The sequence below is a fragment of the Dromiciops gliroides genome, chromosome 3, assembly GCF_019393635.1.
Source record: "Dromiciops gliroides isolate mDroGli1 chromosome 3, mDroGli1.pri, whole genome shotgun sequence".
Lineage (NCBI taxonomy): Eukaryota > Metazoa > Chordata > Mammalia > Microbiotheria > Microbiotheriidae > Dromiciops > Dromiciops gliroides.
In genome coordinates this window covers 115,701,083-115,726,370 of record NC_057863.1, presented here as the reverse complement: position 1 = coordinate 115,726,370, position 25,288 = coordinate 115,701,083, and positions in this window count along the sequence as shown.

Here is a 25,288-nt window from a genome sequence, read left to right as displayed (position 1 = left end):
ATATAATTCTCCCCAGAGTTTTCTGAAAACACTCTGCTCATCATGTCTTATGGTACAATAGTATTCTTTCAAAATCATATGCCCAAACTTATTCAGCAATCCCCATTTCAAGTCAGATTCTTTACCACCACCAAAAGAGCTGTTATACATTTTTATGCAAATTAGTTCTCCGTTTTATTCATTTCCTTTGGGATACACTGGTGCTGCAGCTGATTCAGAAGCTCTGGGGTTGTCTTTCTTTGGGGAGGCCTTCCTGGGACTGGCTCTGTGTCAGCTTGACCATGGAGCTGGACTCCACTCCTGTCCCAGCACAGAAGCTCCCTCCTTCTGACCTTCCAAGCAATCCTTGGTTGGCAATGATATCAGCACAATCTTCTGTGGATTTTGCTGAGCCAGGAATTGTCCTATGGCATTATTTGGAAGTTTTTTGGAGCTATTGTGTCATGAGTTCAAGAGGTCACAGGATGGAGATATCTTAGACACATTAAGTATTAAAATTATAATCTATAAGTTATATTAACTATCTTTGAAACTTTTCCAAAAATCATTTTAGAAAAGTATTCTATCAGAAAATCATTTCCACTGGTAAATAGTGTGTCTCATCTAAGGAGGTACAAATTAGTAATATTCTATAAAACACTAGAATATTTCTTGATGGAATGTAGTCTTGAGAAGTTTCCGTCCACTATAAGGCAAAAATACATAATATATAGGAATAAAACTTCTTACATCTCTGCAAATTACTCAATAGTATTGACTTCCTTAAGCACAAGTTTGTATTAAACTAACCCTCAGAAAATGACAGTTTCTATCAAAACTAAGGTAATGACTGGACTATTTTAATGTCTGTCATCCGGAGATAATTCTAGTGTCGGTGTATAGCATAGTAAGACTCTTAAAAGTAAAATTTATTTTATACTTTAGCAAATGATGTTATTCCAAGTTTGGATAGACAACTGAATATAATTTATCTAAGAATAGTGATAGGAATAAGGATTGGGCGTGCAATTTCATTAATACAACAAATTACCAGATGAGAAAACTTCTTTTATATATTCATGTTGATAGCAACTCTGTAAAGTATACTCATAGGGTCCTACAGTAAATGATAAATTTAGTGACTTCCTCAGGCTCACAGGTTTATTAAATGTCAGAAGGAGTATTTGAACCAATTCAGTTCTTTTTGGCTACAAGCTCAAATCTCTACTACATAATAGTGTTGCTTACTTATCTATAAATATTATGTAAAATTATTTTTCTAAAAGAAATTAGATTATATTTAAATAACATCATAGAACTACATTCCTATCATGTTTTGGTTTCACTTTCTTTTGTAAAAAGACAAAATTCATGTAAAATTTGTGAGAAACTAAATTAAAATATGCTTATATTATTCTAATAAATTCAATAATAAATTCATTTTAATTTTATGTTTCAATATAATTAAATATATCTATGCTAGTGGCATTTTTAAACATTTGTTCAAAGAAAAAGTAGAATTGTACTTTGTGCTATTTATTTTATTGGAAGACATTTGAAAGTATAATTGTTTGTAAGGGTATTTACAATGTATTTAATTGATCTGATTTGCAATGCTGAATTTTATTTATAATATGTAAGAAACAAAATATCCAACTCATTGAGGATTTTTTCTTTTAATTCTGTTTGAAAAATGGTCAAAATGATTGTTAGTTGGTCAGATGATTGTTAGTTGCAATTAAGTAGGAAGGAAGAAAACATTTACTCTATGTTTATATAACACCAAAAGACACAATTTCCATTTGGAATAGAATGGCAAGTGTGGCTGTGACTAGAACATGTAAACAATGAAGCCATGTTGTTCTGGCAAGGATTTTTTTTTTTTTTTTGGTCACAGGAGTCATGGAAACCAGCTTATTAAAGGGAGCCATGGAAACAGGAAACATTTTCAAAAGGAAATGGATATTTTAGTGCAGTGGTGGCATGATAACTGGTTTTGTGAGGGCAAAATCCATCTATATCAACTCCATGCCCTGAAGAGAATGAAAAAAAAATAAACAGTGGGAGACAAATTTATGTGGACGGGAGTACTTTGCAAAATTACCTGTATCAAACCCAAACCCTCCTTTATAGCTAAATGTGGCCACCTCTATTAATCACTAAAGGATTGTGAAATATGACAATACCTTTTGTAAAGAGTTCAAAACATTGGAAAACAAGCTTCAATAAGACAGGTTAGAACTATATGTTTCAATGACAAAGACATGTACATTAAATATAAATTCCACTCTATTTGCTCTTCTTGTCAAGTTCTCTTCTAACAACTCTCACCTCTTTTGTTGCCTCTCCTTGTTCAACACCTAGCTATTAATTGCAAGTGAATTACTTCTCAGTCATTAAATAAATGTATATATGCAAACTATTCTTATAGTTATAAAATGATGATTAAGTTGAGAAAGTAATGAAAGTTCAAAGAGAGAGAAAAACATGAAAAAATGATTATGAGAATAATAGTAGAAGTAAAAGAAGATGCACAGAACAACCAAGGGACATGCTCCAACCAGCTGTGCACTCAAACTTTACTTCTAAGTTCCTTGCTTTTATTTTTTTTTTGTATGACTAGGTTTCTCAATACCTCTCCCATGCCCAATCTTCTGTATAAACTTAGATTCAGATGATGAAATCCCATGTAAAAATGTTGCATTCTTATTCATTCCTTAAAATGTATGTAAGAGCAAAATGAGATGGACCCTTGCAGCTCGGTCTAAAGTTATACCTATGCTACTTAATTAGCTTTTATTCCTTTCACCACCCATGTTTGACTACTTAATGCATTTCAAACAAAATGCTTCTCCAATTTCAAATTCAACATTGCCACTTATCAGGCTACTATAGTTACAAATTCAAAACAATTATGTCAACTTGAAAAAAAATTATTTATTTCTCACTAGGATCTCTAGAAAGTTAAACTTACATTAATGGAAAGCAGCTGTAGCTGAGATTCTTATCCAGGGTGGATTTGTACATCAAAATACTTGTGAGATGAATAGCTATGCTCATTTCAGAGTTATTTTACTGAAGCATACAATGGTTTTAAAACACTAGGACTGAAATGCCTGGTGTCAGCCATGGCACACCTGTAGGGGATATGTTTAGTGGGTCTGGAAGTTGTAAACTTTATTTGACATAATCACATATACATTGCAGAAGAAATAGCCATTTAATAATTTATCAGCTACCATTTAGTTTCAAGAAGACAGACTGAACTACAAATTCAAATGTGGAATTTAATGTGCATTGTGGACAGCTTTATCAGTGCAACAAATTTCATTTAAAAAAAAATGAGGACAGCTAGGTAGCACAGTAGATAAACCACTGGCCCTGGATTCAGGAGTACCTGAGTTCAAATCCATCCTCAGACACATGACACTAGCTGTGTGACCCTGGACAAGTCAGCCCCCGTTGCCGCGCAAAAAACCTCAAAACAAACAAAACAAACAAACAAAAAAACAACCAATTAAAATGATCACAGGGAAAAAGGAATAGAAATTTCAAGAAAACAAATCTGAAATGCTGAATAGTTGAGTAGAAATAGAGACTTTGAGGAGTTGATAAGAAAGGATTTTTTTTTTGCATATTCACATGATAGAATTGTTTGGTGTTCCTAGTCCTGGTAGTCACTATCCACAAGCACCTGAAAAGCCCTGCTTCACTTTGAAGAAGAGCAGTTACCAAATCCTGTCTACCTACATGGTAGAGTAGAATGCTTAAAACCAATGTAAATATTAGCCAACCCATATTGTCAAATAAGGGAATATCCCTTAATAACACACTTGGGAGAATCTTTATACCTGTATTTGATTCTGATTATTCTATGCCTCCTTATTCTATGTCATTTTTGCCATTTGTGGTTTGAACCCTTGACCCAAACATGTGTCTTCATAAAGCCTTTTTCTGTGTCTGGAAGTCTGTAGACACTAACTCTTACTAATATTCCATAGGATATACTTTTCTTCTATGTCTTCCTGACCACCATGAATGCCAGTCCCAGTTCACTTACCTACTTCGAATTCAAAACTTGCTTGTTTCTTCTGGTTTGGTCTGATACTTCAAATTATCTAATCTCAGTTTGGTCTTATATTTATATAGTAGCAACATACTCTGTTTTTGAAGCTATTCTCCATGCTATGAGCTTTTTTCTGTGTGCTAGACCACTGGTGGTAAACAAGTCTAAATGAGAGTCAATAGACTTTATATCAGTATCCCTATAGAAAACATATTGACCTAGAAAATCACAATGTCTACATAATTCCTTTTTCATTAACATATAAACACATTAAAATCAGATAGAAACTATATTTTAATCTGGTTTGAGCAACAATCAGTAGTATTGTAGATATTGTGAATAGTAGGTCTCTTATTTGACATATTTCTGCTAGACTACCACTGTATATTATTATTATTATTATTATTATTATTATTATTATTATTATTATTATTATTATTATTATTATTATTATTTTTGGTGAGGCAATTGGAGTTAAATGACTTGCCCAGGGTCACACAGCTAGTAAGTGTTAAGTGTCTGAGGCTGAAATTGAACTCAGGTCCTTCTGAATCCAGGGCCAGTGTTCTATCCACTCACTGCTCCACCTAGCTGCCCCCACTGTATATTATTAATCTAAATTCATTTGCATTCCTCATGCTTCCTGGGCCACACTGTCTTCTTATTACCTGTGACCTAGCTCTGAAAGATAACATCATAGTTTTTAGATTAATGATTGTAATAGTCCCACAATATAGAATTCATGGAAAACAGTTATCAATAGTTCAGGTAAGAACAACTCTAATAACTCCTATGCAATGGCATATTTAAAAAATTTCCTGAAAAAATACTGCATAAATAACTTAGCATAAGTTATTAGAATAACAACCATTTGTTATTGATAAATGGTCAAGGGATATGAATAGGCAGTTTTCAGAGGAAGAAATCAAAACTATTGATGGTCATTTGAGAAAATGCTCTAGGTCACTAATAATTAGGGAATTTCAAATGAGAACAACTCTGAGGTACTAACTCATATCCATCAGATTGACTAACATGACAGGAAAAGAAAATGACAAATTATGGAAGGGATGTGGGAATATAGGTACATTATTGTAATGTTGGCAAACTTGTAAACTTATTTAGTCATTCTGGAAAGCAATTTGGAACAATGCCCCCAAAATAAGTCTATATCCCAGAGAGATAAAAGAAAAAGAAAACAGACCTATTTGTACCCCCCAAAATATTTATAGCAGCTCTTTTTGATGGAGACAATGATTTAGAAACTAGGAATTCCCATCAATTTGGGAATTGCTGAACAAATTATAGGATATGAATGTGATAGAATACTATGATATTATAAGAAATAATGAAAGGAATGGTTTCAGAAAGATTCATACTCACTTGTACGATTTTATGCAAAGTGAAGTGATTAGGATCAGGAGAGATATTTACATAAATAGCAATATTGTAAAGATATTTAACTGTAAAAGACTTAGCAACTCTAATCAACAGAATGACTCACAACAGTTCCATAGGTGACCTAATAAAAAACTCTTTCCGTTTCCAGATATATAATTGATAGACACAGAATGCAGTTTAAAGTGTTTTTCCTCTTTCTTCTCCCCACCAAAACATGGCTGATGTGAAATTTTGTTTTGCATGACTTCATAATTTAATGGATTTTGTGGGGTTTTTTGCCTTTTCAATGTGTTCATATAGAGAACAATAAAACTAAAACTAAAATAAAGTTTGAGTTAAAAATAACTGATATAAATTAAACGGTATACACTAATAGAGAATCCAAGTGGGACACCTCCCAAGTTCATTATCACACTGCTTTGCACATGATATTGGCTTGGTAAATATTTTTAATAAATTCACAAGTGAACACTTTATTAAAAGGAAACAAGCATGAGTAATGAATATTATTCATTTGTGAATTTATTCTACACATATTTGAAGACCTGGAATGTGTAAGATGTTATAAATGTTGTGGATAAAAAAATTAATAAATAATGGTCCTTGATCTCAAAGACTCTAAAATTTAGTGGAGAAGATAAGAAACATCCATAATTCAATAAAATTCAAAGCCATGCAAAACGGCATGAATGGCTCAAGCAAAATGTTAGGGTAATGCAGATAAGGAAGTGATTTTTAAATGGGAAAACTCACCATTGTGTATCTACTAAGTCTTCCCCAGAAAACTTTCCCTTCCTTTCCTTCCCTCCCCCCAATTAGGAGCAATATACAAAATTTGTGCCCTTGTAGAAGCCTATAATGAAGGAGTATTTTGGGGGGACTTGACTGAAGATTCTCTCTAATCTTTCTTCAGTCAAGGACCGGCAGTCAGGGTTCCTTGAGTGCCAAGTCCTCATAGATGAGGGCTTGTTTGGCTGAAAGAGGAACCAAAGAATTAAGTCTGAAACTGGAGTGTTTAACCTCAACAAATTTACAACCTATTCACAAAGGATTGCAGAATAATGGATATGCCATCTCTTACCACCTTACATCACCCAGGTCATAATTTCAATGCTCAACAAAGAATATATGATTCCTCCTCATCTATTCAGTCTCCATTAGGGCCATTAACAAGCTAGGAATTAGTAGCTGCCATGAGACAGCTAGTTGGCGCCATGGATAGAATGCTGGGTCTGGATTCAGGAGGACATGAAATCAAATCCAGCCTCAAACACTTACTACATGTATGGCCCTGGGCAAATCACTTAACCTCTGTTTTTTTTTTAATTGATTCCAAAATTTTGACAGTAATAACAGCTATCCCATAGTGTTATTGTAAAACTTAAAAAAAATTGTAAAGCACTTAACAGTACCTGCATATGGTAAATTCTTAATAAATGTGCATTCCTTTTCCCTTACTTTCCCTTCTCTATGCCTCAGGGAATTTAAAATCTAGAAGTCTAGTAGTAATTAAATTTGCCCAATTGTTGGGGGCTACCAAAGTCTCCACTCTGTCCCTTCCTTAACAGAAAGGCCCTTCAAAAATATGTTGCCCGCAGGTAAGGAATAATTGTGAAAGACTGCTGGGCATCCAGGTTCTGTTCCTAGAACTACTTGAAATGGTCAGCTTGCCAACAACTCTATAAATGCATCCCATCAAAATAGTCAAGTGTGTAATTTGTACTCTCTAGAGCCAAATAATGTAGTCATCTGAGTTACCTATTTCAACTGCTGGAGAATAAGTATCAGTATTTTATTATGGATTACACCCAGAATCATTTGGGTTCTCTCCAGTACCTATATTACCTCAAAGTTCTTTGCACAAGTGCAATTCTGAATTTTCTTTGATTAAATCTCATATCTCTTGTCTCTCATATCATCCAATATATAGTTTATATTAATGTGGCCTAATCTATGGCATTTAATATTATATCACAGATATAGAGATAGACATCAATGTCCACATGTTTCAGTAAATCACCATGTACCATTCAATCTCTTCACTTCCATTACAAGGGAGCAAATATCTCCTACTCTTCCTTAGGGCAATATTTTTTATTTGATAATATTTTATTTTATTTTTCCAATCACATGTAAAGATAGTTTCTAACATTCATTTTTGTAAAATTTTGAGTTCCAAATTGTTTTGCTTTTTCTCCCCCATCCCAAAGCCAGCAAGCGATCTTTTTATAGGTTATACATTACAATCATGTTAAACATATTTCCACATTAGTCATGTTGTGAGAGAAGAAAAAAGGGGGAAAACGCAAGAAAGAAGAAACAGCAACAAAAGAAGCAACAACAAAACTAAAAATAGTTTGCTTCAATCTGCATTCAGACTTCATAGTTCTTTTTCTGGATGCAGAGAGCATTTTCCTTCATGAGTCTTTTGGCATTGTCTTGGATCGTTGTATTGATGAAAAGAGGTAAGTGTATCCCATTTGATCATCAGAAACTTTTGTTGACACTGTGTAGAATGTTTTCTTGGTTCTACTCATTCTACTCATTCATGGAAGTCTCCCCAGTTTTTTCTCAAATCCATCTGCTTATCATTTCTTATAGCACAATAGTATTCCATTACCTTCATATACCACTACTTGTTTAGCCACTCCTCAATTGATAGGCATCCCCTCAACTTCCAATTCTTTGCCACCACAAAAAGAGCTGCTATAAATATTTTTGTACAAATAGGTTCTTTTCAACCCACATGTACAAAAAGATTTATAGCAGCTCTCTTTGTGGTGGCAAAGAATTGGAAATCGAGGGAATGCCCATCAATTGGGGAATGGCTAAACAAGTTGTAGTATATGAATGTAATGGAATACTGTTGTGTTGTAAGAAATGATGAGCAGGCAGATTACAGAAAAACCTGGAAAGACTTAAGTGGACTGATGCTGAATGAAGTGAACAGGACCTTGATAATATTGTACATAGTAACAGCAATGTTGTGTGATGATCAACTGTGATAGACTTGGCTCTTCTAAGCAGTCCAACGATTCAAGACAATTCCAAAGAACTCATGATGGAAAATGTTCTCTGCATCCATAAAAAAGAACTGAATTCTGAATGCAGATTGAACCATACTGTTTTTACATTTTTGTTTTTTTTCCCTCTTTTCCCCTTTTGTTCTGATTCTTCTTTCACAACATGATTTATGCGGATTTGTGTTCAATGTGATTGTATACATATAGCCTATATCAGATTGTTTCTGTCTTGGGGATGGGGGAGAGAAGAGAGGGTGGGAGAAAAATTTGGAACTAAAAACTTATGGAAACAAATGTTGAAAACTATTTTTATAAGTAACTGGAAAATAACAAAATGCTTTTATGATTAAAAAATAAAAACAAATATATGCCTTACCTTTTTGGGGGGCAGTGTCTTTGGGATATAGACTTAGCAATGGTATTGCTTGATCAAATGGTATACACAGCTTTATAGCCCTTTGGGTATAATTGCAAATTGCTCTCCAGAATGTCAACCTCCTTATTTTATGGATGAGGAAACTGAGATCAAGAGAAGTACAATGACCTACACAAAATCACACAACCACTAATCTGAATCTAGGTCTTTTTTACTTCAAGTATAGTGCTTTACCAACTATACCAGTGAAGAAGTCCTTTTAAATGAGTATTGAACAGCTCATTAAATTATACCTGTGCACTCATTGGTATTCTAGTTGTCAAAAATGAATTGACCAAAACTTCCTAAGTCTATCTCAAATATAAGTGGGCTAAGTCAAATGTGACCAAATCATTCAGTCTACCAAATTCACCAGAGAACAGAAAGACATCTTTATGAGCAATGGAATAAAATATTCAGATTCTCCACATCACACAATACAGATGATGAGCCATGATGAAATGAACTTGCAAATTCATAATAAACATGGAATCAGGTACCTGATCAGTCAAATTTAACTTAGATAGATAATATACTTTTTCTGTAAGGTAAGATTCACTGGAAGAGTTCAAACCAAGAAGTGTGGACTTAAAAATATCAGTAAACATTATACAAAATAATATCTTGCTTGAATATCATTTGTCCACTTAGTCTCTATAGAAATTATTCATTAAATAAAATATTTTACTTAAAATAATTAAAATCATATGACAATTTAATATATATTTTTCTGTAGCAATTTAATTTAATTTTATTATTTTTTTTACTTTCTTTTGAGAATTTTATTCTCAGGAGTACACTGGTAAAGGGATATATGTATTTATGTATTCGTGTATGTATGTATGCATACTCAAAAGTACATGGAAACATACTTGCATACACACATGCATATGTCTGTTTCAGTCTAAATCTATCTCTGTAATTTACATATCTATCATCTCTCTCTCATATATTCTAGGCCTTGAGTCATGAAAACCTGAGTTAAAATCAGACCTCAGACACTTAATACTTGTGTGACCTTGGACAAGTCCCTTGACCCTGTATGTTTCAGTTTCTTCATCTGTAAAATGAACTGGAGAAGGAAATGGAAAACCATTCTAGTATCTTTGCAAAGAAAATCTCAAATGGGGTATCATGAAAAGTTAAACACAATTAACACACATACATACATATATGTGTTTACATATACATAAACATATGCATACATATATGTGTTTTTATATACACAATATACACCCATACATGCATTTGCATATACATATATACATATACATATCCTCTCTGTGTAAATCAAGAAAGTGAGACTTGTTTTCGCGATTGTGATTTACGGAAGGTTGTGAACTGCACTTTTTATTCTCTTTGCCACCTTGAAGATTCCCAAAACAAAACTAAGAGTAGCAAAACTAATACCTTTAAATATCCACAGGAATTCAAACAGAAGGAAGCTGCCTAAGGCAATGATTTTCTAAATACTCTTTTCATAAGGTTTTCAAACCTGTCAGCCACAAGAGAAAAGTAGAGTCCTTCAAATGACTCTACATCACAGATCTCACTGCTTAATTCCATACCTTCCTGCAGCTATTTTCCTACACATTTTGGTGAGGAAAATAGCAGTGAAAAGATCAAAAGAGCTTCAATAGCACAAAAATGCTCAGATATATGAATAAACCTTGGAAAATACATGAGACCCTTAAAGATGTTCTGCTATTTCACTCTCCTAATGTTTGGCAAGACAGAATGATTAGTTTCTACTTAATAATATGTGCAAGATATTAACACTTAAGTATTATGTCATCTTATGATGATATTTTTGAGGAATGGTAGAATTATATCCAGTCTCAGCATTTATGTAATGAGAGTGCTTGGTAAGTCATAAGATGCTATGCAAATATTCTCTTCCTCCTCCTCCTCATTCTTCTAATCTATTAAATTGTAGAGTTTTCAAGGACATTAAAAGTCATTATGTTCAACCTTTCATTTTACCTTCTACAACAGCCCTTACAAATAAAACACAAATCAAAGACTTCCTGTGAAAGCAGGAAGATAATTTAATTGCCAATTGTCCTTTTTATGTTGAATGAAAATAAGGCCCTTTTGAACTTCGATTTATTGGTTCTATTTCTGCCCCCAGAGCAACAGCCCATAAAATATTTGAAGATATCCTTTATGTTTCTATATGTTCTCTAAGATGAAGGTCTTTAGGTTTAATCACAAGAATCAAAGTTGGAAAGTTTTAGAGGTAATCTAATCCCACCTGAACTTAAAGCATTAATTGTACCTACAACATTCCTGACAAATGTTATTCCAGCCTCTGATGTCATGTTATTTATCCTTTGTTCTCAAAGAGGATCATTACATTGGGGTGATTTCATGACTTGCAGTGAATTGGATTTAAGTAAGTAAGGGCTGTGCAAGGTCACCTATCTCATTCTCTCTATGAGAGCCATCTCAATCCCATGGCAAAATATACATCAGGATGACTGGATATGGCCCCTGACATTTCAGGCAATTAGGGTTAAATGACTTGTCCAGGTTCACACAGCTGATGAGTGTGTGAGGTGAGATTGAACTCAGGTCCTCCCAACTTCAGGGCCAGTCCTCTATACACTGTGCCACCTAGCCTCCCATCCTCTGATGAATGATTTCCAAAGACAGGAAATTCATTGCCTCTAAGAACAGGATATTTGATTTTTGGATAGCTTTAATTATTAGGAATTTTACTCTTTTTTGGGGTTAAAATTTTCCTCCATGTAGTTTATATCTCTTTCTCTTAGTTCTGAAATCTGGTATTAAGAAGAATACGTCTAACCATTAAAATTTGTTTAAAAAATATCTTACACATGACATGTCCCTCACAACTTTTCTCATGCCTTGTCTAAATGCCCTAATCCCTGCAAGGAAACATGATATGTTAAAGTTTTGATTCCATTCATCATTCTTGTTTTCCCAATATACATGGTAGCTTGCTAATGTCCCTTCTAACATGTGACACACGGATCTGGATATAATACTTTGTGTTTAATCTGACCAGGAGAGAATAAAATGGTACTAATAACTCCATAATTAAGGATAATGTGCTCCAGTTAATGCAGATTAATATCAAATTAAATTTGTTCCCATATTAATAGGACCATTGGACCATACATGGAAGAATTTTAAAGGGAATTAAAGATCATTCAATGAATGCCCTCCATCATTTTTCAAACAGGAATCTGAAGCCCATAGAGGCCAAGGATCTTGTTTAACGTCACATTGCGTATCTGGAATTTGAAATAAGTTGCTGTCATTCTAAGATCATTCTTGTTGACTTGAATTAAAACTAAACCACCGGGGCAGCTAGGTGGCACAGTGGATAAAGTATTGGCCCTGGATTCAGGAGGACCTGAGTTCAAGTCCAGCCTTAGGCACTTGACACTTACTAGCTGTGTGACCCTGGGCAAGTCACTTAACCCTCATTGCCCCACCAAAAAAAAAAAACAAACAAAACTAAACCACTAATTTCTCCACATATTTTTCACATGAACATTTTAAAATTTGTGTCTTTATTTTTAAATTCAAGTTGGAGGAAAAAATATGTATATATTTGCTATGAAAGATAATCAACTTAATTTTGGGAATGTTGAGTTTGATATACTGGGACCATATGTTGGTAGATATGTCCAGCAGGTTTAAAAGAATATGGGATTTGATTTCTGGAGGAGAAAAAGGATTGTAATGATGAATTTTGGAGGGTTATTTGCATAATAATTATGTTCTATCTGATAGAATTAATTAAATATCCAAGATAAAGTTGATAGGGGAAAGAAGAGCATGATGTACAGAGTTTTGGTTATACCACAGCATGATAAACCAGTGAAAGGGAAAATTTAGAGCAGGTCAAGAGATAGATCAAGAGATAGCAACAACTAGGTGGAGTGATGGATAGAGTACTGGACCTGAAGTCAAGAAGAATTATCATTCTGAGTTCAAATCTGGCCTCAGACACTTACTAGTTTTATGAACCTAAGCAAGTCATTTGATCCCATTTGCCTCAGTTTTCTTATTTGTAAAGTGATCTGGAAAAGGAAATAGCAAAACACTTTAGTATCTCTGCTAAGCAATCACCAAATATGTTCAAAAAGAATCAGACATTATTGAAATGACAATAACAAGAATAGATGGGGGAATTTGAAATTAAAGTATTATGTAAATAAAGGCATGGGAATAACAAGGTATAGGAGATGGTCAAGTGATATTAAAAATGAGGTAAAAACGAATGCTGACAGTCAAAACAAAATTGGATTTTAAAATAAAGTCATAAGTAATTTTAGGGAGAACAACTTTAGGAGGGTGGTGGTAACAGAAGAGCAACCCAAAGAATAGAGTAATAAGTAGTGACATGCTAGAGTCAATATGCTTGAACTTTATAGAAATTCGTCAATGAAGCAGATGAAATATGTTGACTTGAAGGAGTAGCATAATCAAAAAAGGTGTTTTTAGCCTAAGATAAATATGATTCTGTTAAAATGTTAAAGAGGGGAAATGAAAGTCAGGAAATGTTTGAATATTAATGAGAGGAAGGACACTATTGAGGGAAAAATGTTTATAGACAAGAAAGGAAAGGATGGGAATAAGGGCACAAGGGGAAAGTTAGAGTTGGATGAACATGGTCCTATCTGGCTGGAGGGAAAAGAAATAGAATGGCTGAGCATAAAGAGATGTTTAGAAAATTGAGGAAAAACAGGAAAGTTCACAATGAATTGATGCAATCTTTTTAATGAACCAAAATTTCTGCTAAAAATAATGGGATGAAGCTAAAGTTGGAAACTATGAAACAATAAAATATTTGAAATAGTTGTGGAGAATGTAATTGGTATACATTATAAAATAATTGTCATTCAGTAGCATGGTCTTAGTTGATTTCAGATAGCACATATTTGTCATTAATCCTGTCTATAAAATCTTGATTTCCTTTAACAATATTTGACCACTAAGTGGGCAAGAATGGTATGGTAAGAATCATTGAGAATTAGAGATTTAATGGGATGAAAATGTTGGAAGTTAAAATGGGTAAGAGACTCAATTTTAGAAGAGATGACATTGATTGAACAGCTATCCAATGAGGAAAAATCAGAGTAGGTATGATAATAAATTCTGAACAGATGTTAAGTAGCAGAATAGGAACTAATTGAGACACTAAAAATCATTATGAGTGTAATTAGAAGAATTAAAATTTTTGAAGGAGGTTCAGTTTCAAGTGATATATGTGGCCCAAGAGGTGACCACCCATATGGTTGACTCAAGTGCAGTTGATATTTAAGAGATCAAGAAACACTGTGCCCTATCATTCTGACAATAGTCAACCAAAGGATAGGCTCATCTCTCCTACTTTGAGGGTACCTGTGGGAAGCAGATAAAAACAGGAATACCTAGAACTCCTGAATAGTTATACCTAAACTAGAACTTAAACTTTGATTTCACTGTTAATTGTGTTGACAAGAAGTCCAAGAGTCAAGGGAAAACTCTTGTTGCAATAGCATGGTTATGTAGGGATTAATGTTGCTGTAATATTTGTTTTTCCTATGGTTTTGTGCTGTTCTACCCCTTTCCCACATGCCCTGATGTTTTCAAGATCATGGGAAAGTATTATACTTTAGACTAAGTTTCAAGCTGACTGATGTATTGGGAACAGAAAGCAAAAAGCAAAAAACAAAGTTTGGAGAGTTGATTCCTGGATCACAAAGTTAAGGTTGGTTTTTTTGTTTTTAATTTATTTATTTTCCACTTAATAATGTCTATGCCAGAGATTGGATCCTGGAAGATAGTGACAATAGAATCCTAAAAGTCATTGTGATTGCAAGGTATTAAAAATGGCTTAGATGGAGATTGAAGGTAGCTGGGTGACTCAGTGGATAGAGTGCCAGCCTAAAGCCAGGAAGACTCTTACTAGCTGTGGTTTCCTTGAAAAGTCACTTAACCCTGTTTGCCTCAGTTTCCTTATCTCTAAAATGATCTGGAGAAATTATGTTTCTAGAGATTTATTGTAGGGGCAGGGATAAATGAATTTCATGGCCTTAAGAAAAGGAATGTTACCTTGGTAAATCAAAAATTTTGTTTGATTATCATCACCAAAGTCTTATTTTGATGGTCATCATAACAAGAAAGTGACTTAGTCTTTGAAAACTATACTAGTAGGTCACAAGTTCTGAAAGGACAACATGGAATTGACAACAAACTGTATGCTGACCAACAGTGCACTAGTCTCAGCAAAGCCAAGTTGAGGTAGCTCAAAAGAAATGTGAAATGTGCAAATTTAGAATGATCTTTCTCCAAAATTGACATACAGACTGTTTCTGCCAGACCTCTGCTGGACTTCTTAGCTCATATTGTTCTGATCCTCAGAGCTGGACATATTGTACATCGACCCTAACACTGTGATATCATTTTGGCCCTTTTCAAGAACAAAGGGCAAAAAACAGTAACAATAACAGCCTTAGCACCAAGTAATGATACTGTTTGGCCAATCTAATGCACATGCAGCAGACAAAAATGTCATAAAGCATAAAGGTTTTGAGCTTTGTATCAAAAGTCAGAGGTTTTAAACTCTGAGTACAGAGGGAGTACTCACACTGAGGAAGTAATATTTTTTGAAGTATTTTAGTATAATATCACTGAAAATCAATCAGATTCTATTCATCGAAATGATCTACAAATTTGTCATTCTCCACATATAAATTATTTCCCTAATCAAAAGCATTAATAAGAGTATATGCCATTGTCACCTACACCAACAAGGCATTAAGGTTTGTTCCCTACAGTTGTAAAGTTACTAGAAATATATTCCTAATTTCCTTATACTAACTCATTTGCTACCCCATTCATGGGGAAAAGTGGGCATCTATCAGTAATTTAGATGAGTTTGGGCAAAAGAAATTGTTACTTTATATACATACATTGAGAAGAATGTGTAACTTTTCATTGATCTTAACAGATTACTATATACAAAATGTAATAATCTGTTGTAGTAGAAAAATGCATTCTGCAATTTGTATATATGTATGAATATATATGTGTATGTGCATGTATATGTGTATAAATATGTATATATGTAAATGTGTGTATTTAATGTGTGGGTATGTTTTTCATAAATAGGGAGAATTAGAACGAGTTGGAAAAATGATACATTGTTGTTTTAATAAAAGTGTGATTGAAGGTTATAAATATAATTTTAGAAGTACTCAAATAGAAATAGTACAATTTATCTGAGGGTATTGTATAGCTAGTAGAAACTGGAACAAGAGTTGGGAACAATGGGATGGAAGGGGAGTGAGACTAATTATTTTAAATAAAATACAAATAAATGTTTTTTTTTAATTTAGCATTGTATATAGTTCTAGCAAATTTCTGGTGATGATTTAATAAATAGCTGACAAATGATAGGATATATTTGTATATATGAGGCCTATTTAAGTTTTAATGGATATTTTAACATTCTGGGGATTGTTTTTTCCTCCATTGATTGTCCCTAAATTATTTCAATAGTAGATCAACTCAAACTCACATTGAAAAACTCAGTCACAGGAGATTTTGTCAATCATGGAGACAGAATACCTGATCAAGGGATTTGTTGAATTTTCATCTTTAATTTGTTTACTATTATAATGTAATTTGTAAACACTTGAATTCTTCCTAGTAGATAACATGACATATCTGAGTTAATTTTTAGCTCCTTTGTTTCTTTAAAAACTACTGAAAGTGTAAAAAATACCAATTTAGATTGACCTTGGTTTAAGATCTTAAATAACATTGAATTCAAGAGGTAGGAATAATGTTATTTTATTACTTCAAAGATGAGAAATTCTTATGTTTTTTCTTTTCTAACCCTATTGAACTTTTAAACTCCCACTGGCTCCTGATATTAGTAGTATTTCTTGTCACTTGTACAGGACATTGTATAGTAAGTTCCAGGTCATATACTTATGCACATTTTTATTTCTGGAAGAAGCCTCAGATGTCTTTTCAGGATAATAATATATTAGAATCTTAAAAGAGTGTCAAGAGGATTAAAAAAAGGAAAAGGAGAATGATAGAATATTATGATATGAAGTGATCTCACTGAGTGTACAAGATATGAATATTATAGCTTTTCCTCAACAAATTATATATTCCTATCTTCCAATCTTATTTATATTAATATGCAACCTCTATTGAGTTATTATTAATAATATTTGTTTAGATCAACTTTTAGCCCATCACTTGTTTCCAAGTGTGAATCATTATTTAGCCATCTATCATTCCTGACTTGTAAGTCTATGGAAACTTCTCAGAATTAAGAAATGCTGGAAAGGCAGTGCTTGAATCCCTCTCATCTCTCTCTCTCTCTCTCTCTCTCTCTCTCTCTCTCTCTCTCTCTCTCTCTCTCTCTCTCTCTCTCTCTCTCTCTCTCTCTTTTCTCAGTCTCCCTCTTTCTCTCTTTCCCTTTCCCTCATTATCCATGTATGTGTGTGTGTGTCTGTGTGTGTGTGTGAGTGTGACTGTTTTTGGCAGTCTGATGCAGTCTACAGACTCCACAGAATAATGCTAGCAAATGAATAAAATAAAAGAAATAAGAATAAAAAAAGACATCAATTTGAGTATAATAAAATTAAATGTAATATTACAATAAAGAAGTTCCTAAGCATCGGGGTTAATAAGTTCAAAGATCCATGAGACAGTGTTTATTACCATTCTGTATGAAAAATTTCAGTTTCTTTCTTTGTGTTTTATAAAATAAACTAAATAACTGTTCAATATAAGAGATTTAAATTTAATTCAATTCAACAAAATTAATAAAATAGAATGTCCCCACAATGCATTTATATCAATATCTAGATAGATAGATAGATAGATAGATGATAGATAGATAGATAGATAGATAGATAGATAGATAGATAGATAGATAATCTAAATTTATAGAGAGAAAAATAGGTTTATGGTTATTCTTATTTATTTTGGGGAATATTTTTATACATTTTAAAAATCAATTTTTAATTCTTTTAAAATCCACCCATAGGTTTGTTTGTTTTTTGTCTCATTAAGCACGCACAAATTGTACTTGTTTTCAAAATTATCGGTGATTTTCTTTTGTTTCAATTATAGACTCCCTTCTCATTTCTAGCAAATCATCTATCCACTTGTATGCTCTTTTTTCTTCTTTTGTTTAGTATTGAACATCTCACATAATTCTTCAATGCTCCAAAGAAACAAAAACTAAGAAAAAACATGGGAAATACCATGATATATGATCTTGTTATGCCACAGTGTCCAATATGACAATTCAAGCAACACCCTTATGTGTACCTCAATTTAAAATAATTTAAGTTAACTGAGATACATGTAGGTGTTTTCGCTTCTGGAATTGCATTCCATATTCAATGTTATTAATATTCTTTTATGTCAAAAACCTATCTTTATTCAGAAATAGTTTTTTTTGTTTAATAAAATGAATATATTCAGTGGCTAACTCTTGTCAGAATGTCCCATTTCCCCCCAATGAAATATTTGTTAAATAACTACTTTTCCATTTAATGTGAGTGACAATAAAATAGAAAAATACTTTGCATTGTTCAGTGAATGCTTTTATACTTCTTTACATTTCAATCAAATTTTCAAAATGGAAAAGCAGGAGTAATTATTCTGAAATGTTTTTTTTATTCTTTCTACAATTTCAGATTTAATTTTTATCAGTGTATATTACATATTATCCCAACCACAAACAAAGTGGGGAGGGACAATTTTCTAATATTAATTCCATGAAGCTAACAACAAATTTAAATCGTCTGAAATTCTGAACTTGGTTGCTCACTGAATATATAGGTATTTGTAGGAGGTTACATTTCTTGAGAAAATTCATTATTCACCCCATTCTGTATTATCAATTCACAGCCAGATTTCATTCTGTGACATGACAATTGATTCTACATAAGGCCATTGAGATGAAACATTCATCAAATGATATTTTAATGTTTTGAATAGAATTTTGTTTTCTAAAATATATGTAAAAACAAATTTTCAAATCAATTTTTTAAAACTTTGTGGTCCAACTTCTCTTCCTCCCTCCATTCCCACCCCCACCCACAAGAACTCAAGCAATTCCAAATAAGTTATACGTGAGTAGTCATTGAAAACATTCCCATATTAACTAATTAATGTTTCTTTTATTATATATACTTCTTGTATCATGGAATTATTTCTTCATATATGCAAATTAATAAAATGTACTGAAAAATACTTCTTTTATGGAGGATATTTATTGTATTACTATTCTAGTAAGTAAATAATTATTTTGCAGTGATTTAATAATAATTTAATCTTGTAGTTTGTGAATATTCATTTATATAAAGTAATCATTGAATGATTATATAGATCTCTTATTTGTTAGGATTCATATTCTACACTCCATTGTTTCCTGATGAAATAAAGAGATGAGGAAGTCAAAGAACTGGCCTTTATTCAGCACCTACTATGAGCTAGAGACTGTCTAGGTACTAGGTATAAAAAAGAAAAAGAAATCCTTCTTTCAAGAAATTTAAATTCTGTCATAAGAAACAATAACCTTTTCTTGGGGAAAGGGATGGTTAAGCAAAGATCTGGGAGGACAAGTAAAGGTCTCATGCAGAATGTAGCATTTGAGATGACCTTTGAAGGAAACCTAGAATTCTAAGGGGGAGAAGTGAGGTGAGAGTAGTTTTATTCTCCAATATCTTTAATCTTTTGCTAATTATCAGCCAAGTTGTCTGTTTCTTTATGCAATAGGTTAAACAAGATGTTACTGTTTACAATGGTACAGTGGAGGGAAAAAGGAAGGATAAATTTATCATGGTGACTAAGGAGTAAAGATACATTTGAGTTTATTGACCACTATATTCAATAGTAGCATAAAAATAAAAAAGGCTCTGCTTTCAAAGAGCTTACTTTCTAAAGGAGATAAAACATAAATACAAATAAGTGCCAATAGGGTAGAATGTGAATGGGGAAAGGAATCACATTGATTTTTAGGAAATTTTGGGACAAAAGAGAGAACTAACATTGCACATTTTAGGGCATTTAAAGAAGTTTTAAAGATGTTTGTGCTTCTTTCCCCATGGTGCCAAATTACCCAAATATACTGTCTCTGTCTCTGTCTGCTTCTGTCTCTTTCTCTCTCTTCTATCTCTACCTCTGTCTTTATCTCTATCTCTATCTCTCTATCTCTAACTCTATCTTCAATCTCTAGCTCTTTCTCTAATATCTATATCAATACTTATAATCTATATCATATCTATACACATCTATACAGACATACATATATAAGATTTTTTTCTCTTTTGAAGAACATTGTCATTGCTGTTAGACTATTGAAACTTCTTAAAAGTTAGTTTGGAAGTGGAAGAGTTAACAGTGGTTTACAACACTCCATATACCAAATATATTTGTATAACAGTGAGACATAAAGAATGATGATTTATAAAATCAGAGTTAACCTCATTTCAAAACTGAGAAATCCTCCATAGTCCTATTTCCCATTACAATGCTTCATAATTATGTTCATAACAGTTAAATTTTATTTTAGTTTAAATTGGGATTTGTAAGGCCCATTTCTATAAAAAAAATGAAGAGTTTCAAAAATAGCTGTAGGTCATTAAAATAGAAATTCCAAAACCACTTTGCTTAATTATTAGAATATGGAAGGAACACTTTATTTAGATATAGGGGAACTCCCTTCAGGTCCTGACATCGTCAGAGTAAGCCTAGGTGACCCAAGATAAGTCAAATCACCTACAGAGTCCTGATATTTCTCAGAAAATAAGATTGTTGGACTAACCTATCTCTCATTTCCATCTATATCAAAATATCAATGCAATTGTTGGGATAATGAAATGATACCATCAGTACAATAAAAATATATCATAATAGAGTAGAAATTGCAATGGCTTAGTAGAGGGCCTAAATTTGCATTCTAGATCATTAACTGTATGACCTTAGGCAAGTCATTTCACCTCTGAATTTCTGTTTTATCTCCTGTAAAATGAGAGAGTTGAACTAGATAATAACCAGGCTCTTTCTGGCTCTAAATATATCATCCTGTGAACTCTGTTGAGATAGACACATATGAAAAAAAAATGATATAAATAACATGCTGAAACAGAGGCTGTAGATTGACAGGAGAATACCTCCAAATGCACTGAACCATAATTTCTAGTTCTATGACATATTTCTGAATTTCTTGAGAAGCCAGAATTTATAAGAATCACCATTATGTTAAGAGTAAATATAGTAAATTTTTTTAAAATCACCCTTAATGTAAAGTCTGTCTTATACTACAAGCAAATAGTTACTAATATCCATAACATAATGTACAACTGGATTCAACCCCTCACCCCAATTATTGAACATGAATTTTAGCAATACATTTAAGCCTTAATTTCCTTATTTATAATATATTGTGAATATATCAATCAAGCATGTGGGCTATCTATTGATCACCCTTTACTCTCACCAATTAAACAGTCTATCTTCTTTTTGGCTAAGATTTTGCTTTGATGTTTATTTTACACCATTTATTCCTCATAATTCTATATTTCTAAGGGATGGCAGCTGGCTTCACCCCCACTGTGTCCTTCTCTTTTGCTCTTTGAGTGACCTTCAATTTTAATTTTTCAAAGAATTCAGTTTTTCAAGAATTGCAGCCATGCAATATCACTGGAAGGATATTGGTATTAAAAATATAAACCTTTTTTTTTTCAGATATAGGCTTGGTAGCATTAAAAATACAGAAGAAAAAAAAAAGAAACAAACTTCGCAATGTTTCAAAAACAAACAATTTTTGCCTTTTTGTGGAATTTGAAGTTCAACTCACTTTCCTTTTGCTATGAGATGATTAAAAAGTTCGAGACATAGTTTCCAAGTAATTTAATCATTTTGTTAATGAGGTCAGCAGGTTTTTTAAGAAAGAATGAACATTTGGACCTCTCATAGACCAAAGAAAATCATAGTGGTAATCTCACAGATTTTATACTCTTCAATACAGTAAGTAGGTGTTCCATCAAACAGCAATCAAATCTAATTAGTTAATGTGATTGGATGTGGGTTATATTAAAATGAAGGGCTGAGTATTTCTTGGATAGGGCAAGTATACCAGACCACCCAAAGCTTTAGCCCATTATTAAAAAAAATGCATACCCCACCCTAGCCTGAGCAGAGCACAATGGACTTTTATACCTTACATTAATTCCTTATATCGTTGGGTGGGGTCTGACCCAGATTGAGGAGAGTCAATGCAATCTCATTATGAGTAAATGTCAGTCAAAAGAAAAACTGAACTTAAAGTTAGGACTTTGAAAGAAAGGGGGGGGGCTCTTAATCTCCTCAAAATATTGGTTATTAATAATCATTTCTCAATGTTATAACTATACCATGCCTATTTATGTATTTATAGATATACAGACTCATAGATATATGCATGTGCATGCATGTGTGTCATGCATTCATGGATATGGGTTTGGACATATATACACACATTGGTCGAGATCTTGTCCTTCTTTTTTCTTTGATAATTATAAGTTCTTATTAATTGCCTGTGTCTTTGATATAATTTCTTCCTTCTGTTACTCTGAGAATTGATCTCTAAATTCCCTCAAAATTGGATTATCCTCTATATGAACTTCCTCTGAATACATATTTAGTCTGGTCTACCTGCTTTTCTCATCAATATTTATTTCTTTGCCCATCTATCAGGAAATTATGGGGTATTTTAAGTATTTTTTTTGCATTATATTGTTCTTTAAGATCATTGAAAGCACTATACAATTTCCTCAAAGTCATATAGATTTATCTCTTCCTGTTCACATTTGAACCAATCTCACTGAACATCTACACCTTCTTCCAAGAAATATGTATTTTGTGAGTACATGAATACCAATTTAATCTCAGCCTAATGCATATCTTCTTGATATTTATTTTAAAATATTATTTTATTTTAAAGTATTTTTAAGTATTATTTAAGAGTTACAGATTATCCCCTCTATAAGAGGGAACTTTTAGCAAGATAAAAATATATTAAATAAAAATATTAACCCAGTGATCTTATCTAAAAGTACATGCAAAATTCCACATCTGTATCACTTCGTTTTATTCTCTCTATTTTATAATTAACAGATAATTATATTCTCCCTTTCACATTGAAAAATAAAAATGAAAGAACATTTTCTGTAACAAATATGCAAGATATAAAACATATCCACAAAAATCACCAGCATTTCTATATAATGCCAATAAACACTAGCAGGAAGAAATAGAAAGAGACATTTAATTTAAAATTATTATAGAAAGTATAAAGTACTTGGGAGTTTACTTCCCAAGATAAACACAACTACCACGTAAATACAACTATAAATCAATCTACTGACATAAAGGCAGACCTAAAAATTTTAATCACTCATGAGTAGTATAAGCCAATTCTTGAAATCTACAATAGAAAAACAAAAACAATGTTGTAAATGTTATTTCAAAAACCAAAAGTACAGGGTATGAGATATTTGGCTAGACAACACTTTTGGTGAAAATATCTGAACTCTTTAGAGAAATTAGTGGATTGAGTTCAATGAGAGCCAGTGGTAATATGAGGCATTCGCAAAAGCTAATGCATTCTCAGCCTATTGTAGAAGCATTCTTTCTTTCTTTTGGGGGTAATATTTTATTTTATTTTATTCTATTTTCCAATTACATGTAGAGATTGTTTTCAACATTCATTTTTGTAAGATTTTGAAATCCAAATATTTTTCTCCCTCCTTCCTCTCCCCTCCCCAAGATGGCAAACAATCAGACATAAATACACACAATATGTATATTCATATGTTAAAACCACCTATAGAATTATATAACATACATGTTTGTAGAAATACACACATATATACATATAAAAACATATATCTGATTGCTTGACATCTTGTGGAGGGGGGAAGGAAGGAAGGGAGGGAGAAAAGTTTGGATTTCAAAAGTTTACAAAAATATAGAAATATGTCATGAGGGAAATAAATGGTGGGGGTCTTAAATATGCCTCTTTAAAAATTATATATCTTCACACACAATCTAATTAGAATAAAAGAGTATTTTTTTCTTTTTATTTGGGTGCTTAAAGAAAGTGACCAAGAGGAAATTCAAAGCCTTCCCTCAATGGGAGAGAAGGTGGCTTAGAGACATGCTTCTCTGAGTCACCTTTCTCCTGGACTGGGAGGGAGGCAAAAGCATTTATAGAGGATGGATAGTGGGGGGACAAAGGGGGTGACCACCTGACTATAACAAGTTCTTTTTGGTGGTAGGGAAAGTTGAATGAGGGGTGGTGGTCTGGACTTCTAGATTTATCTCTGTCCCCTGGCACTAATCAGGCAACAGCCATGCCTAATGGACTTAACTCCCTTACTTCTTAGGTATGTCTGTCTTTTAGTTTAGTTTCTGAAGGAGAGTTACCCCAGACACATATCAGTATCAATATCGATATCAATATCAGTATCAGTATCAATATCTATCTATATATCCACAAATACATATACATACAAACATACATATATACACATACAAGCACATACTCATTTCATATCTATTTCCATATTAGTCCTTTTGTTAAAGAAGAATCAGAATAAAAGTTTTTTATGGTGAGGGTTCTTTTTTGTTATTTCTTACTCATATTTTGGAATATTTTGTGACTTTTAAAGTTGAGCTTTCTGTTCTGAGATGAGAAAGAGACACATTTCCCTGCAGGAAAGAGCATGTTGCTGTCTTCAAGTACTTGAATATCTTTTAGATAGAAGAAGTCATTCAGCTAGTCAATAATTATATATTGTATTAAAAACCTACTATTTGCCAGACACTGTGTTACTTGTTAGTTATACAAAGAAAGGCATAAGCTAACTCTTGGTGTAAAGGAGCTCACAATCTAACTGGGAAGACAATATACAAACAGCCATGTATAAACTATACAAATGACAAAAGGACATCATCAAAATAGGGAAGGCATTAGAATTGAAAGATTTTGGGAAAGGCTTCCTTTGCAAGATAGGAATTTGGCTGAAATTGGAGAAAAAAAAACTGACAGAAATCAGGAGGTTAAATGAGGAGGGGGAAGGGTCTAGTCATGAGGGACAAATGGTGAAAATTCTTAATAAGGAGATGGAGTGTCTTGTTTAAGTAGTTGTAAGGATGCATTGTCACTGAATCAAATGGAGAGAAGGAGGTTTAAGAAGAAGGATAAAAGATTGCTTTACCCTGGGGCAAATACAAATGTTCAAATTTCAAGGAAGAAGATTTCACCTTAATAATAAGAAAATATGTCCTTAGAATTAGTACCTTCCAAGATTATACAGCTTCATGAAATAGTTTCCAAATACTGAAGGCCTTTAATGAATGAAT